This window comes from Phaseolus vulgaris, chromosome 1 (genome assembly GCF_051622355.1).
Source record: "Phaseolus vulgaris cultivar YP4 chromosome 1, ASM5162235v1, whole genome shotgun sequence".
NCBI classification, from domain to species: Eukaryota; Viridiplantae; Streptophyta; class Magnoliopsida; order Fabales; family Fabaceae; genus Phaseolus; species Phaseolus vulgaris.
Genome location: NC_143498.1, coordinates 37423473 through 37441196, shown reverse-complemented (window position 1 = coordinate 37441196; position 17724 = coordinate 37423473). Strand labels below are relative to the sequence as shown.

The 17724-nt window shown below is 35.0% G+C and overlaps 1 pseudogene; it reads right to left on the bottom strand.

The window, feature by feature from the left end:
* Positions 1 to 13541: 13541 nt before the first annotated feature.
* On the bottom strand, positions 13542 to 16630 carry LOC150029604 (uncharacterized; annotated as a pseudogene).
* Positions 16631 to 17724: the final 1094 nt, after the last annotated feature.

The window sequence follows — 17724 nt, the reverse complement described above, 5'->3', positions numbered from 1 at the left end:
TTCTGTATGTTGATGATATCTTGCTTGCTACTAATGATCTTGGTCTATTAAGTGAGACTAAGAAGTTTCTCTCTAATAACTTTGAGATGAAAGATATGGGTGAGGCATACTATGTGATAGGAATTGAAATATTCCGTGACAGATCACAAGGACTGTTAGGTTTGTCTCAGAAAGCATATATTAATAAAGTTTTAGAGAGATTCAGAATGGATAAATATTTGACATCTCCTGTTCCAATACATAAAGGAGACAAATTTAGTCTCATGCAATGTCCAAAGAATGACTTAGAACGGAAACAAATGGAGAATATACCTTATGCATCTATTGTTGGGAGTTTAATGTATGCTCAAACTTGTACACGACCAGATATTAGTTTTGCAGTTGGTATGCTTGGTAGATACCAGAGTAATCCAGGATTGGATCATTGGAAAGCTGCAAAGAAAGTTTTAAGATACTTGCAAGAAACGAAGGATCACATGCTTACTTATAAAAGATCTGATCATCTTGAGGTGATTGGATATACAGATTCAGATTTTGCTGGCTGTGTGGATACACGAAAGTCTACTTTTGATTATGTGTATCTTTTAGCCGGAGGAGCGATTTCATGGAAAAGTGCGAAGCAGACAGTCATTGCTGCATCCACCATGGAGGCTAAATTTGTGGCATGCTTTGAGGCCACAGTTCAGGCTAATTGGTTGCGGAATTTTGCTTCAGGACTTGGAATTGTTGACAGTATTGCCAAGCCGCTGAGAATTTATTGTGATAACTCCGCAGCAGTCTTCTTTTCTAAAAACGACAAGTATTCCAAAGGTGCTAAACATATGGAATTGAAATACTTTGCCGTTAAAGAAGAAGTTCAGAAACATAGAGTGTCAATAGAACATATTAGCACTGATCTTATGATTGCGGACCCTTTAACAAAAGGGTTACCGCCCAAAACATTTACTGGTCATGTTGTAAATATGGGCATTATGTCTACTAGTGAATGATGAATGTTGTAATTAATGCTTATTTGACACTCTGAGCTCATTGATAAATAAAGTTTATGAAATTTATGTTGTTTTCTACTTTATGTATATGCATGCAAATTATGTTATTATGGTGTGGAAAACAAATTATGTTGTTATTGATGACAATGACATTATGTTTGAACCTATTATGAATTTCTCACTATAAAGTCATATTAAGGAGAAAGAATGATATGGTAGTACATGGAAGGAAATGTGTTGATTGAAATGACATGTAACCGCCATGACTCTTATTATTTTTGTATCCTTGATCTTGATTAATGATAGAACCAATTTACGTAAGGCCTTTTAAATGTGCATTTATGTCATTATTAAATCATGAAAGTATTATAACTCATATGAGTCAAGTGGGAGAATGTAAGAAATTATGTAAATTAATTTCTATAAAGTGACTCACATGACTTAGAGTTTGGGCTTTGGGCCCGAATATGATTTAATAATAATAATAGAATTAAAGGCCCATTGGTTAATGTGAGAAATATATACCTGATGATATACCTAATGGAAAACCCACATCTGATGGAGATTGGGAACTAAAGGCTATAGAGTTCTGTCTCTGCAAATAACAGTTGTCTCACTGTTAACCATCACGAAAGTGTGTGACAAGTACAGAATTGCTAAGAGATAGATTGGGACAAAGGAGATAAAGTAACTGCTCAATTAGGATCACTCATGGATCAAGGTAAGTGCCTATTCCTTCTTGATTGTATGATTGTGTGAGAATCATGATATGATAAGATCTATTTGTGAACATAATTGTATGTGTTCAATTTACGTTTATTCATGTTTTGATTTACAGAAACAACTGATTGTTTCCCTCTGACAGCACTGCATTAAGTTGATTTAATTTCTCTATGCATTCTGTCTGTTGCAGATTCCTTTCTCAAGCAGTTATGATCAAAGTGCATTTATCATGGGTCTGATTTCGTTCAGAAAGGGTGTTACATTTGTCATAAATGGAATATATTCCATAATTTCTTGGAAAATTAAGAGCCTTTTATGTCTAGTCATAGTCCACATGTGCTTTCCATGTGAAAACTGCCACTGAGTGACGTGCCACTGTGAATTCTTGGACCAGAATCTCTTTCTTGAAGACTGAAACCCACTAAAAGCCAAAGATTGGAACTGCTTTCTGTGCATATATAAACTCTTATGCAGTTGTTTCTCTTCACAAAAACAACCCATTGCCACATCTCTTGGTGTTTCTCAAATCTGCCATATATCTCATTCTGTTTTCTGGTTTTTCCTTCTACCTCCATGGATTCCACACCCCCTTCATAATAAAAAAACCCTCATTGATCTGTTACATGTAACACACTGTCCAAAATTAACAAGTTGATTTAGCTTTAAATAAAACTCTTGTCCTTTTCCTTTCACAGCCATATTATTTTAGAACAAAAAATATGTTGAACATGGAAGCTTTGATGTTTCAAATCCACATGAAGCCTGAAGCTGTGCTGCTTTTTGGTTTGGGTTTAGATTAGGTTGTTTAGAATCTTTGTTAAGATAAGTTCTTAATCTTGCACAAAGCTTGATCAATCAGTTTTAAAGAAACTAAGTGTTTTTCCAAGCAAAGGGAAAACAACCGGTTGATTTATCGAAATAATCGGTTGTTTATCACTTAGTTGGCTTAAGGTTTTGAAACTGTTTTATGAATTAGTTATGTAACTGTCTGACTCATTCAACCGGTTAAATCGTAGTTTTAACCAGCTAAATGTATGTTTTCATAACAGCTTTGTGAAAACCTGTTTTAACTGATTCAACTGATTAAAACTGCCTTAAACAGCTAGATTTCAAGTGCTATAAATATAGCCCTTCTTTCATAACAAAAAAATACAACAAATACAACAAGTATTGATACAAATTTGAGATCAAAGAAAGAGATTTGTTTTTGAAAGGACTTTTTCAAAGTGAAAAACTGTTGTTCAAGCTTTGCTGTGGTAACAAGATCTGATCATAGGGCTTCCTATATTGAGCGAATTCAGGTGTTTTCTATCCTTGTGTAGATTCTTGTAATAGTACTTCTTTTACCTACTGTGTGTGTTTGAAATCCTGTGGTGTGTTTTTTCTTGTGGTGTTTCGTGTTGCAAAGAGGGTGAATGGATCTTGTGGGTTTCAAGGTCACCTCTTTGTGGTGTGTTGTTGTAATCTGGATTTGATTATTAGTGAAACTCAGAGGTTGTTCTGAGAACTGGATGTAGCTCAAGTGTGAGTGAACCAATATAACTCCTGCTGTGTGAATCTCTTTACAACTCTTTGATTTTATTATGTTTCTGCTGTTGATATAAACAACCGGTTAAATCGTGATTTTAACCGATTAAATTTCTGAAAACAATTTCTGTATCATTGTTTAATTGCTTTCCCTAATTGCTTATCTGTGATGGTTTGGTAAAAATTCATTCTTAATCAAGTCTTTACGAAATTTTTTCATAAACACCTCACCCCCCTCTTGTTTAAGCTATCAATTCTTACATAATATACCAAACACACAGGTAAATTTCAATCCAACCAGTGAATGTTATGATTGTAAATGAAATAATAAAATACTCTAGTAATAAAACACAAAAATAGTGATTGTATCCCTAAATATTAAATTTGTGATGAAGAGAAAATTTTTAGGCTACTCTAAGTTCACAAGAAAATTCAATTCAATTCAAGAGAGAATACAAGACAATTATCATCAGTTATAGTGTTATAGTAGTTAGTTATCATTTTCATATCCTACTTCAATATTAGTCACTTTGAGCCTTTCATCTAAGTGTTAGTTGTTAGAATGTATGACTTTAAACTAGAGGGGGGGGGGGGGGGGGGGGGGAGGGGGTGAATGGTTTAAAAAGGGTTTTCGCAAACTTTTTTGGATAGAATGAAATTCTTTGCAAGAAACCAAATTTAGGAATTCAGTTTGGCAAGAACAAAGCTCAAAACAGAAAAAGCAACAGAAAAACAATCGGTTGTTTATACCAATAATATAACAACAATTGAAATTAAAGAGTTTAAGGAAGAGAGAATTGCACAAAGAGTTTATATCGGTTCACTCTTAACCCAAGAGCTACATCCAGTTTCCCAGAAATCACTGGGGAATCCACTAGGTAATCAAATCCAGCTTACATACACACACCACCAAAGAAGTGACCTTGATCCCCTCAAGACACACACTTCCTTTGGCTAAGCATATACACCACCAAGAATGTTGATCTTGACAACCTCAATAGCACACAACTCTTCTTGGATTTACAACACCAAAATGTACACAAATCACAGAATGAATTACACTGTTACAGAATCAACTGAAATCAATACAGAGTAATCCTATTCCACTTTTCTCTTGAATAACCAAAGCTCAAGTTCAAACTCAAATGCTTCAAAACTCTTTGAAAAATTCAAATTTGTTTTTCTGTCTTGTTGTTTGTTATTAAACATTAATAAACTATTTATTGTATTCAAATCTTGGTCAAAGCATTTAAAACAGGAGCGTATTCAGTTATGAAATCAATTAAAGCTCTTTTAACAAACAAAACTGTTTTCTGTTAGGATTCCAAACAAACAATCGGTTGAAATAGTGAATCAATCAGTTGTTTGGGTTTGACAACAAGTCAACCATCCAAAACAGTTTTCAAACTTTTTCAAAAACACCTAAGTATAAAACAATCGGTTGTTTCGATAAAACAACAGGTTGTTTTTCACTTAGTTTGAAAAACACTTTAATCTTAAAAGATTTGAAAACACTTAAGCTTTAGATTCAACAAAGAGTGGATTACAAATATACTCTACCCCAGATCCTATTCTAAAGCACCTCAGCAACAACAAGCACATCCAGCCTTCCATCAAACTCAAAGGATTTAGATTCTTCAAAGCTTGAACACACTTGATTCAACATTAGTATTTTACTTTGACTAAATTGAATTTATAGGCCTTATATTCCTTTCTCTCAGCCTTATCTAATATAGCACATAAACAAACATTAAGCCACTAATTCTTGCAATGGAAGAGTAAGAGAGCTAAATTCCTATCCTATGGAAAAATATTATTGGGATCCTACGTGAGCATTGGGTGGTATGCACTTTTATATTGAAGGCAATTTATGATGGTTTGATATAAGAACATGCCTTTATGGGAAAACTGATAAAAACAGTATGGATTTTTAGCGAAGTTGGCTCATAAGTGAACTACTAGCATCTTTGATGATGTCTCATCCTCCCTATAAATATAGATGAGTTGTTCGTTCGTTATTCTGTGATGGTAGATTTAAGAAAGTTTCCTTTTGTTTGCTTGACTCAGTGCGGACCCCCACACACACCCCTGCTCTCTCTCTCTCTCCTCTCTCATCATTATTCTTCAAATCTTCAACCCAAAACATAAAAAAACAACATAACCCAAAACAGAATTTGCAACCCAACATAACCCGTGTAAAGCAATTTTTTTCGAGAGTAAAAGTGAGTCCAACAAAATTTTCTCCAGATAACCTCATCTCAATCAATAGATATATCTAATCGCAATGTCCTTATAATTTCACTAGAAATACTTACTAAAGAAAAAAAAAATGAGAAACAGTGATTACAAAAGGATTAAATTAGAAAACAGTATACAAACAAATCACGGGAGTAGAATCCGGGAACCTGTAGGTAATAACGTGTCGGCCTTGAATTTGAGGCAAGATATGTATCGGTAAACTTAGAACTCGGTTCACTCTACAAAGCAAAATCACATCAAACTTGTAATTTTGTATGGAGTGTGCATTGCACAAATAATGAACAAGAATCAGAAGTTAATTTATAAAAGAAACAACTACAACCTATGATGATTTCGAACAATAGATTTCGACAATGGGCGCGCGAGCACAAACCTGAAGAAACCTTGCGCCGAAGCTTTGTTGTTGGATCAAGTTGATGGAAATTAGTGCTAGAGTCCTGAGAACTATTTTCTTGAAGGGCCCTCAAGCGCTCATGATAGTTTTCCTACATAGGCCATTAGGAGATGAAAATGTTAGGAAATTAAAATAAAATTTTAAAAAAACTTAGAACAATAACTTACATAAGTTTCACAAGCACGAATATCACCAAATCATCCTTCTTGTTTGTGTGGGTGGCCATAAATAGTTCATCAGGTTCTGGGGGATGACCATATTGACGTTCCTAATAATGTTGTACAATTAGAAACAGTTTATGTTGCAAATGTAAAATGAATTTCATGTAAGACAGTAACGAGTACTTACCAAGGTCACTACAATATCTGTATGTGGTTTTTGATCTGTGGAGTATAGTGCTCCACCACGAGCTGAAGCCGTATTCACTTTATCTTGAGTTGATTTACCTTTGAACTTTTGTTATCCCAATAGTTCAAAAGCTCAACCCATGCCTGCTTCCCTATCCAAGTACGTCGGACACCTTTTGCCTTGACTTTGGTCAACATGTCACAAAGTCATTTTCTGACTTTAGACTCATAGACCTTTTCAATCTTCCACTCATCCTGAGGTGCCCAAGTGACTCTACTCTGTTAAAAATAAGAAAATAGTTCATTTCAATTTTCCCATTTTGGTTGATTTGTATGAAATTGTAATTCAAAATTAAAATTACCTGAAAGTCAGTCCACCATTTTAGTTTGTCCTCCTTAGTCATGACATCATAATGATGATATGGACCTCTAAATTGAGACCGAATGTAATGTTTAATGGTCTCACTAGAATAATGATTTGGCATCCAATTACAATACAAACAAATCAAATTACAGACAATTGTAATACGAAGATAAAAATAAATATAAACTTAGGATGACTTACCCTTTACCAAGAAGTCGGATGATGACCCTACCAGTAGGGTCACACTAGACATCCTCGGGGGGAGGTTGTGCACTGAAGCAGCAACGGTGGCATGGTCAACATGGTCAGATAGGCCTTGCATATAGGAAACAGTAGTCGGGACAAAGGGAGAAGATGTAGTGTGGACAATGGGATAAGGAGTGGCCTGAACAAATGTATCAGGGGTAGGCTGGAGTGGAAAACTCCAAGTCTAGTGGAGTGGTACAAAAACACTCTGATGGTAAGTCAGGACAAAGAATGATGGCTCTGGTGGTATTGGAATACTAGGAGGGTGTGAGGATGATGAAATTTGTGTGTGATAAGGTGATATAGTGCGGTGTGGATAAGCATACAGAAATAGTCCATAGCTAGAGAACGAGGGGGTGGAGGAACAAAGGCTAGAAGATGGTCTCGAGGAATGGGATGAAATATATGGACTACCAACATCAGACGTTGGTAAATACCATAATAAGGGATGCTTCCTAGGTCTATAACTAGCTGACCGTGCACGTCTCGACTCGCCACGCCTAACAATCTTACCATCCCTCCCTCTAGTCCTAACCATTTTTCATGAAAAATTATTCGTTCATAATATCAGTATAATTATGTAATGATGTTATGTTAGTTTATAGTTTATTAAAAGGTAATATACGTTAGTCATCATTGTTATCAAACTCTGAATCATCATTGTCTATGTGATGTTCCGAATAATCTTCATTTAAGAGGTCAACATCTTCATCATTGTCATCATTATGTGCTTCAATGTCTTCATCGTCATCAACTACTTCGACATTAGATGTGTAAGCTAAACATTGTAAATGTTCAATTCTTGTAACTAGTAACACATTAAACGTCTCATCAGCTTGATACGGCAATTCATCGTTGATGCTATATGATGGCATTTTCATGAAGTTCTTCTTGAATCAATGTAGAGTATGGGGCGAAAGCAATGTATGAGAGTGAGCAAGATCCTCCTAAGAGTGGTGTTGATCTTGTAGGTGCATGATAGGTATGGGTATTGAGTGGTTCGGCCAGCTCAAGGGAAAAGATGAAGGAATTGAAGTTTAGAGCCTAGGATTCTAGGGAGAAGCAAAGTTGAGCACAAATGGGCAGCATAACTTTACTCACAATAAACTTGAAAATACAAGGTGTAGGCTCCTCCTTTTATAGGCTAAGGAGGACCATAATGCAACCCTAATGCTAGCCAAATGAAATGTAAATGTGAAGCACATGGGTGCACAAATGAGCACATGGGGAGGGGTGTGTCTAGTTTTTATGCTCACCCCCTCCATGGGCTTTCTAGACTGGCCTTGGTAAATTTAGAGGTTTTTTTAGAAACTCTAAGTTTACCTAGGTTGGTGTTTTAGGTGCCAAAATTAATTCTAAGAAAATTACAAATAAAGTTCCTATGCTAATTTTGACAAGAAATTAAAGTCTACTCTACACTAGAGTTTATGGCATTTGAACATGTAAAAGAACGTCTTCTTGGATCCTCTTGGCCATAACTCTATGGTTGGCCCAAATCTACCCTTTGGTGGGTTGCATGTGGGCTTGTGCTTGGGCCACTTCCATCATCCCCTCCCTCTTGAAAAGGATTTGTCCTCAAATCCATTGCTTCTTCTTCTTCATGGCTAGGGGAATGGATGTGGCTGGATGGTGTCCATCATCTCCTCCTTCTTGAGAAGATCTATCCTCAGATCTACAGACTTGATCTCGGATAGCAACCTTTTGCTTCGCCAAAGCTTGTCCTCCTGGATCAAACGTCCACCTATAGAAATAATCAAATAAGGCATAAGTGTTAGTTTGCAAATTAATTTTACTAGGTTGCCATTTTTGTTTTTCTTTTGGTTTTGGCAACCTTGGACAAAGTTTCTCTTTTAATGGTTGTGTGTGGTCTCTAATCATCTTATGTATTTTAAAATGTTCATTTGTGGTTACTTTGTCTTTAGGCATAAATCCTATAGAAGATGGTAACAACTTAAAAGGAGAAAGATGATTGAACCCACACATAACTTTAAAAGTAGAAATATAAGTAGTTTTGTGAACTACTTTATGGTATGTTTGCTCACCTCTAGAGTTGTGTGTGCACTTCATGATTATTCTAGGCATAGTAGAAAGAGCTAGATTTTCAAATATATTTTGACCATGCGTTTGAGGATGATAAGAATTTAAAGTGTGCAATTTAGTTGCAAGTTTTCCAAAGGAAATCCTCAAATCATGGTTTGCGTAATTTGGAACTCTATTCAACACTATGCTTGAAGATAAGCCATGAAGATGTATCACTTCTCTAGAGAAGAGTTTATCCATAACCATGAAGATTGAATCACAACCTTTTGTTGTCCTAGGGAGTTTTAATATGAAATTTATATCTTCCCAAGGATCATTTGCAAAAGGTGAAGGAGTATAGAGTTTATGAGACATTGCCTTGGGCGTAGTTTGAAAACAAGAATTGTACCTAAGGTAATGTCTTTGAACTTCTTTTCTCATGGGGGACAAAAGTTTTCCTTTTAAAAGCTCTAGAGTTTTATCAACTCTAATTTGTCCCATGAGTTCTCCTTCATGAAGACTTTTTCTCTTATGTGTAAGGATAGTCTCGTTGTGACAACCATTGTTTATAAGGATTTGTACACTTTGCAATGGTTGTCTCAATAAGACATGACAAGTTTCTTTAGGCACTACTTCACATAAAAAATTGTTTTTGTAGATGCTTATAAAAAACTTGACATTCACTTGGTGATATCCTAGCACATATGAGAAATAATCTATTTCATTTTTATCTATGCAAGCTTATTTTAAAGACTCTTCTTTTTCACTTAGGCTTGCAAGTGTTCCTTTACAAAAGGTAAGGCTTTGAGGTTGTTCAACAAGACACATATTTTCAAAGGTATTTTTAAATCTTTGGTCTTGTTGAATGACCTTGTGGGAAGGAACACTCTTCTCCCACGCCTTTTGTTCTTCAAGGGTCTTCTCATGCTTTTCTTTTTCTTCTTTTTCTTTAGCTTCCCTTTCGACTTCCCCTCTCTTCTTTTGTGTTTTTCTTTCCTTTCTTTCTTTATGGGAAGCAAACAATTTTTCTACCCTCATTTCCCAATCTACGCATGCTTCTATATTTTCTTTTCCATGGAAATGGGGTTGGTCTACCCTAACCCCTCTTGGGTTTTCTTGTTCTTTTCTATCTCTTCTATGTCTTCTAGGGGGTGCTTGATAATAATCATTTACTCTAATGCTTCCCTCCCCAAAAGAATCATGATCTTTAGAGATATATGCATGAGAAGGTAATTTTTTTAGAATGTGAGACTTCTCATCCTTTGCTTTAGTCAAAACATTAAGTTTAGTCTCACTCTCCAATTGTCTATAAGCAATTGATTGCACAGTTTGTGAAACTTCTTTCAAAAGAGTTTTTAAAGATTTTAATTCACTTCCAATAGACTTTGTAGAATGAGAAGAAGAAGACATGGCTAAAGCTTTGTGTATACAAGTATTTTACCTTGAGAAAACTTAGGAAAGTCAAAGAAGGTAGTTTTCCAGGTAAGGGAGGTGAGTCACAAAGGACTACTTAAATACCAAGCCTTTGCCTTAGCCAAAAACTATCCCTCAATGTCTTCACACAAAACTTTCTCTTAGTAAACCACTTAGAACACAATTAAGTTGAGAAATCAAATTTTCAATGAAAGAAAACAATGCAATCTACTAATCAACAAAGCTAGTCGGTTTAACACAAACTTAACAAAATAACCATGCAAAGCGTCACTAACTAAGCAAAAGAAAAGGCAATTACAAACAAGTAACAATTACTAATCAAGAATGCTATACTATTCGGCCCTAGGTGAGGCTTCTTGGACACTTTGAGCCCTTGAAGACACACTCACCGTCTAAACGTAATTAACAAGGTAATTAACAATAAACCAAGTTGCAAAGGAAATAAGAGAACTCCCTTTGTTGATCCTCTTTTGGTTAGTGCACTTCCTTGTTGTCTTTGCTTGTTGATCTTCCAAGTGTTTGTAGTGTTTTCTCAAGAATGCTTGTTTCGGCTTTGGCCTTGTCTTCTCCTTAGAATGATGGCCTTTAATCCTCCAATTTCCAGCACCTAGCAAAGGGCTAAACCTTAACCAAATCAAGTTCCCATTCACATAAGCACCAAAGAAGAATTAAATTCCAGCACCCAAATTAGAGGTCAAAGAACAAAAGCAAGAAACAAATTTAATTGAATAAAACAGTACCACCAAAAGGATTTAGATTGTGACAACTAGAAAGAGAGTCAATTAAGTAAAGCAAACAAATAAAGGTACTCAATTAAAGGTTGGCACACAAAAGAATTCCTAAAGAAAAGCACTAGATTAGATGACCAAATAAAAAAACAGCACCACTGGAAAATGTTGTGGGCCAGAAAACGTGTTTGTTCCCCGATTTATGCTGAGCTGTATTTTTAGAATTTGGCTCTGAAATTTGTTATGCAAGATATTCAGGATCTTATCTAAAATCTGGCTTTGGAATCACTCAAAACGGATGCACCATTTTTTTTTAATAAATTTTTCAAATTTGGTGTTCGGTTAGGCCAGCTGGAGCGCTTCAGATTTGCACTCTGATTTTAAAAGATTTATCATTTTTTTTCTGTTGCTTCTTTTGACCTAATTCTTTTTTTGTCCTTTCTATAACACTTTAAACTTGCATTTTCCAGAGAATCAAAATTTTCCTATGAGTGGAAATATTTTTCTGGGTTAAAACAGCCAAAACAGAGAAGGTGAAAACAGGGGAATCTGAAAACTGGAAACAAAAACAGCAAGATACCAAAGTTTAGACACAATGGAAATTTGTGAAATAGAATTGTGTATGATCTAAACACAATATGAACTCAAACTAAAAATTCAAAGGCACCAAAGGAGCAAAGAACAGCAGATTCAAGCAAATAAAGAGACCCAAAATCAAGAAACAATTAAGCCAAATAAAAGGACTACTATGAATTGTTGACAATATGGATGAACATGACTTGACAAAACATGTATAGATTCAGAAAATTAAAGACTCAAAGCATAATATGAACCAAAATAATGAAAGCAATAAAGACTCAAAGCCTAAAAGAAAATAGCAACACAAAGGTGTATGGAATCCTATCACAAAGTGCACAAGAACTTGTTCAAGATCAAATGAACAAGAGTGCTTCGGTTGGATCTTCCACAAAGCACACCAAGAACAAATTAAAATGTAAAAAACAGCAAGACAAGTAAGGAAAGTAAATGACAATATGAAATAAAGAAGAACTAAAATTGAAAAGACAAGGAGCTACTCATCTTGAAGAACCAAAGCTCATGATACCAAATGATGACATTTTCATGAAGTTCTTCTTGAATCAATGTAGAGTATGGGGCGGAAGCAATGTATGAGAGTGAGCAAGATCCTCCTAAGAGTGGTGTTGATCTTGTAGGTGCATGATAGGTATGGGTATTGAGTGGTTTGGCCAGCTCAAGGGAAAAGATGAAGGAATTGAAGTTTAGAGCCTAGGATTCTAGGGAGAAGCAAAGTTGAGCACAAATGGGCAGCATAACTTTACTCACAATAAACTTGAAAATACAAGGTGTAGGCTCCTCCTTTTATAGGCTAAGGAGGACCATAATGCAACCCTAATGCTAGCCAAATGAAATGTAAATGTGAAGCACATGGGTGCACATGGCACATGGGTGCACAAATGAGCACATGGGGAGGGGTGTGTCTAGTTTTTATGCTCACCCCCTCCATGGGCTTTCTAGACCGGCCTTGGTAAATTTAGAGGTTTTTTTAGAAATTCTAAGTTTACCTAGGTTGGTGTTTTAGGTGCCAAAATTAATTCTAAGAAAATTACAAATAAAGTTCCTATGCTAATTTTGACAAGAAATTAAAGTCTACTCTACACTAGAGTTTATGGCATTTGAACATGTAAAAGAACGTCTTCTTGAATCCTCTTGGCCATAACTCTATGGTTGGCCCAAATCTACCCTTTGGTGGGCTTGCATGTGGACTTGAACATGTCCTCGGGGTTTTGTTTTAATTGGAACAAACCATCCACAAAGGTTTTTACATATGTTTGGATAAGTGACATAATAAACTTGTCTGACCTTCTGTGGAAGAATGAATGGATCATAGAGTCCATATCTTCCACTTAACTTGATTTCAACTGCATTATATTGTGAATGAAATCTAGTCCTAACATTAATTGTAGGATCAACCCATTCACAGTATAATAGAGGAATATTCTTATTGAGAGCAGCATACTCCAATTCATATATATAATGAATTGTACCGTAAAAGCCATATTCTCCTTTGCCAGTGACACCTTTAACATACAACCCACTATTTGTTGTTTTCTTACCATCAGCCCATGCCTTTGTATGAAACTTATATCCATTAACGAAGTACATGTTCCATGATGTTGTCTTTGAATTAGGTCCCCAAGAAAGTCCCTTCAAGTTTGAGTTGATTACATTCCTTTCATCATGAACCTGGGTTTTAGTGATAAGAAAATATTACATTTATTTATGAAATTGCAATTTAATAAAAAGCACATATGGTTTTAGGTTACACTTATGTAGCTCTCGAACCATTCAGGAAAATTAGCATGTATGACTATCAAAGCATCTTCGTCATTGATTGAGTACACTTGTAAGAACAATCTTTGAATATTAATCAAATTAGTTAGCGAATTACACAACCTACAATGATTTAATTAAAATTATGTAGAATGAAACTTACTCAAGAAATGGTTTGACCTCATCGCAAGTGATGAGGACATGAACATGGGCAGAACGATGTTCTTTATCATTGAACCAATAGTCCTTGATAGAACCACTTGGGTGTTCACATTTTTCAAAATTGTCAATGTGTATGGGTCTTCCTCATTTGTAAATGTTCAAGGATCATTTCTCAAATTTCTATTTGACAACAAGTTGACACGTTTGAAATAATGAGAGAAAAAAAACATGTTATCTCTCGATGTAGATAGAATGCACATATTGATCCTTCTACTCATGCCAAATTACCCACCAATTTCTTTGCATCTCCCATCATCTTAAAGCAAACTAGTAATTATTATAAGTTGCACACCTTCTTAAACATTAAAATAATTAACATAATGTTTACCTTTCAAAGGGATACATCCAACGATACTGAAAAAGACCACCTAGTTTTGCTTCCATAGGATGATGAATGACAAGGTGTTCCATTGAATCAAAGAAAGTTGGTGGAAATATTCGTTCTAACTTACATAAGATGATTGGTATGTTTTCTTTCATTCTGACAAGATCATTTATCCTCAATCTATTATAACATAATGTTAGAAATGTAGGCCTTAAACAAGTTGTTAAAAACATTTAATGAAAGAGTCAAATCAGTTTTAAAACAAATCAAACTAACTTAACATAATTATGTTAAGAAATTCAAAAATCAATAGGTTGAATTTTTGAAACAACCGATTGAATTGGTTTGACAGCAAAGTCAACCAAAGTCAAGCTGTTTCAAATCCTTTTCAAAAACCTCTAAGTGTAAAACAACCGGTTGAATCGAAATTTCAACAAGTTGATTTTCCACTTTCTTTAGAAAACATCTTTTTTGAAAAGAATTTGAATCAAACAACCTTGGATCATAACTATGAGTGGATTAACAAATTCAAACTACACAAAACACATACACACAACAAGCAACAAAGTCTTTAAGCAATCTTCTTTGATTTTGAGACATCAAAGCCCGTGTTCAACACATAAGTCTTTAAAGAATTGACTTAAGTCAGCAAGGGAACTCCATACAAATTCTGGCAATAACCGAAAACATATTGGGAGTAAACACTCCAGAAATACGTGACAGTCATGACTTTTCATGCCATACATACTTCCCTTGTCTTTGTTTGCAATGTTAGAGGCATAACCATCTAACATCTTCAACTCTGTGATCCATTTGTAAATTGACTTAGCATCTTTCTTTGAGAATGTGTAGTTGTCCTTTGACTTTGCTAACTTTCCATTTTGTAATTGAACCAACTCCAAGTCTCCATGGACACAATTCAACAACATCCATTCTCACCTTTTGATTATCTTTCGTTTTGTTCTTAATGTTTATTACAGTGTTGAAGACATTATCAAGAAAGTTTTTTTCTATGTGCAAAATATCAAGGTTGTGCCTTAACAAATTGTCCTTCCAATATGGCAGATTCCAAAATATTGCCCTTTTGTTCCAATTATGATATTATCCATACCCAGATAAAGATTCAAATGGACCTTTGTCACTTTTGAGAAGTCACAAAGAATCTCCCATAATTCATTTCCGTTTAAGAAATAAGGTGCAACATCCATTTCAGCTCTATTTTTAAGAAATCTCCTCTGACTCCTCCTGAAAGGATGATTGGTTGGCAAAAATCTTCAATGACAGTTAAACCAAGAACTTTTACCTCCATGCTTTAGGGTGAATGCTTTTGTGTGCTCCATACAATAAGGACAAGCTAATTTCCCTTTAGTCGCCCACCTAGACAACATTGCATATGCTGGAAAATCATTAATTATCCACATCAAACAAGCTCGCATGATGAAATTTTCTTTTGATGATATGTCATAAGTGAAAATACCCTCACTCTACAACTTTTGGAGGTCATCAATAAGTGGTTGCAAATATACATCTATTTTTTTTTTGGGTTAGTAGGACCAGGTATGAGACAACTTAGAAACATGTATGACTTCGCCATACACATTTCAAGGGGTAGGTTATAAGGAGTGACAAATATCGACAAACAAGAATATGAGGATGTTGAAGCTTGGATATATGGAGTGAATCCATCATAACACAATCCCAACCTTACATTATGGGGTTCAGCTGCAAATTCGGGATATACACTATCAAAGTGTTTCCAAGCTTTCCCATTAGATGGATGTCGCAAAACATCATCATTAGTTCTTTTTTCATAATGCCATCACATTTGGCTTGTTGAGTCCATTGACATATATAGTCTTTATAATCGTGGCATGATAGGCAAATAAAACATTCTTTTTATCGGCACTCTTTTGTATGTTTTGTTCTGACCCTTTGGAGGCAAGTACCTGTGAAAATCACAAAATTTGCACTCATTTAATTTGATGTCGTCCTTATAATACAACATGCATCCATCCTTACAACAATCAATCTTGACAGCCTTCAAGCCGAGAGTAGAGCCAACTTTTTTTGCTTCATAATAAGTTTTGGGTATGCAATTCTCTATTGCAGCCACATTAAGTAACATATCAATGAAATAATTTAAACATTTTTCAGTTGTGTACGAATTGGTTCTAGCGCCCAAAAGCCTTATGGTTATTGACAATTTAAACTAAGTTGCTCCTTCACAAATGGGTTGATGAGCAGATGCTAACATGTCCTAAAACTTTTGTGCTTTAGCGTTAGGTTGTTCTTCCATATCCTCGATAACATTGACATAATGAGTTCTTATATCACTTTCTTGCATGTATGCATTGTTCACCATTTCGGCTAATGACCCAAAGTCATCATCACGCCTAATGTTATCATAACTAGTGGATGCAATGTTTAAGTTAACCTCATTTGTCCTTGCTTCTCCATGATAAATCCATACCCTATAGTTGGGTTAAAATCCATGTTGAAGCAGATGACTCCTGACATGAGAAGGTTTGAGAGTTTTCTCATAAAAATATTTCACACACGGACTTCTTACTCGTCCCTGTGGTATGTATGAATGAAACTTGATTCATTGCCTTAGAAACAAAATCATGAACACCATCTATGAAGGGTTGTCTCAATCTTCTTAAAGAATCAAGCATTTCATACTCCAATCTCGATCCATTGTTTTGCATGTTGATGATGAAATTATCAACACTTAATGGTATACTTTTACCCTACAGACGATCTAATACATGAATCATGTGGATACCAATGTCCAATGCACTGCATATTCATGTAATTAATTATCGTGCTAGTGTAAAAATCTTGTATTTGTAAATCCTAGATGAATAGGATACAATAATGTTTGAACTGAATATAGTACAATAATTCATACATCGAAATTAATTATCATGGCAGTGTAAGAATTTTGTATTTGTAAATCCTAGACGAATAGGATACAATCAGGTTCGAGCTAAATTACTTAACACATATGTATAAACATCGTAATTTCATTTAACACATACATATAAACATCGTAACTCATACATCATAATACATACATCATGACTTCATTTAACGTTGATGTATAAACATCGTAATTCATAGATCGTAATTTCATTTAACGTATACGTATAAAAATTAAATAAATTTACTCTCTTAATTCATTTTTTATTTATCACAATTTTTAAAATATTTTAGTTATTTGAAACTGGGGCCAATTTGATTTCTACTCCCACTAGTTCACTTTTACACTATACAGCCACTATTTATTTTATAGACCTCCCACATCACTACTTTGAACATATTAATATGAAAAACATGGGTCCATGATGCTGCCCATCACTTTTAGTCTATGCTGTCCATCATTTTTATTCTATGCAGCCCTATTTAATTTATACACCTCTACGTCACTTTTTAATTTTCTTGAGAAAGTTGGCCCAATCTGCTGCCCATATTTTTACTCTCTGCATCCCCTATGTAATTTATACACCCCACACCTCACTATTTGTAGCTTTCTTGAAAAAGTTGGCCCAATCTTCTGGCCATATGTTTTCCACTCCGCAGCCCCTATATAACTTATACACCCCCCGTCACTATTTGTAGTTTTCTTGAAAAAGTTGGCCCAATCTGCTGCCTATAATTTTTACTCTCTGCAGCCCCTCTTTAATTTATACACCCAACGTCACTATTTTGTAATTTTCTTGAAAAAGTTGGCCCAATCTGCTGCCCATATTTTTTACTCTCTGCAGCCCCCACATCACTAAAAAAAATTGGCAA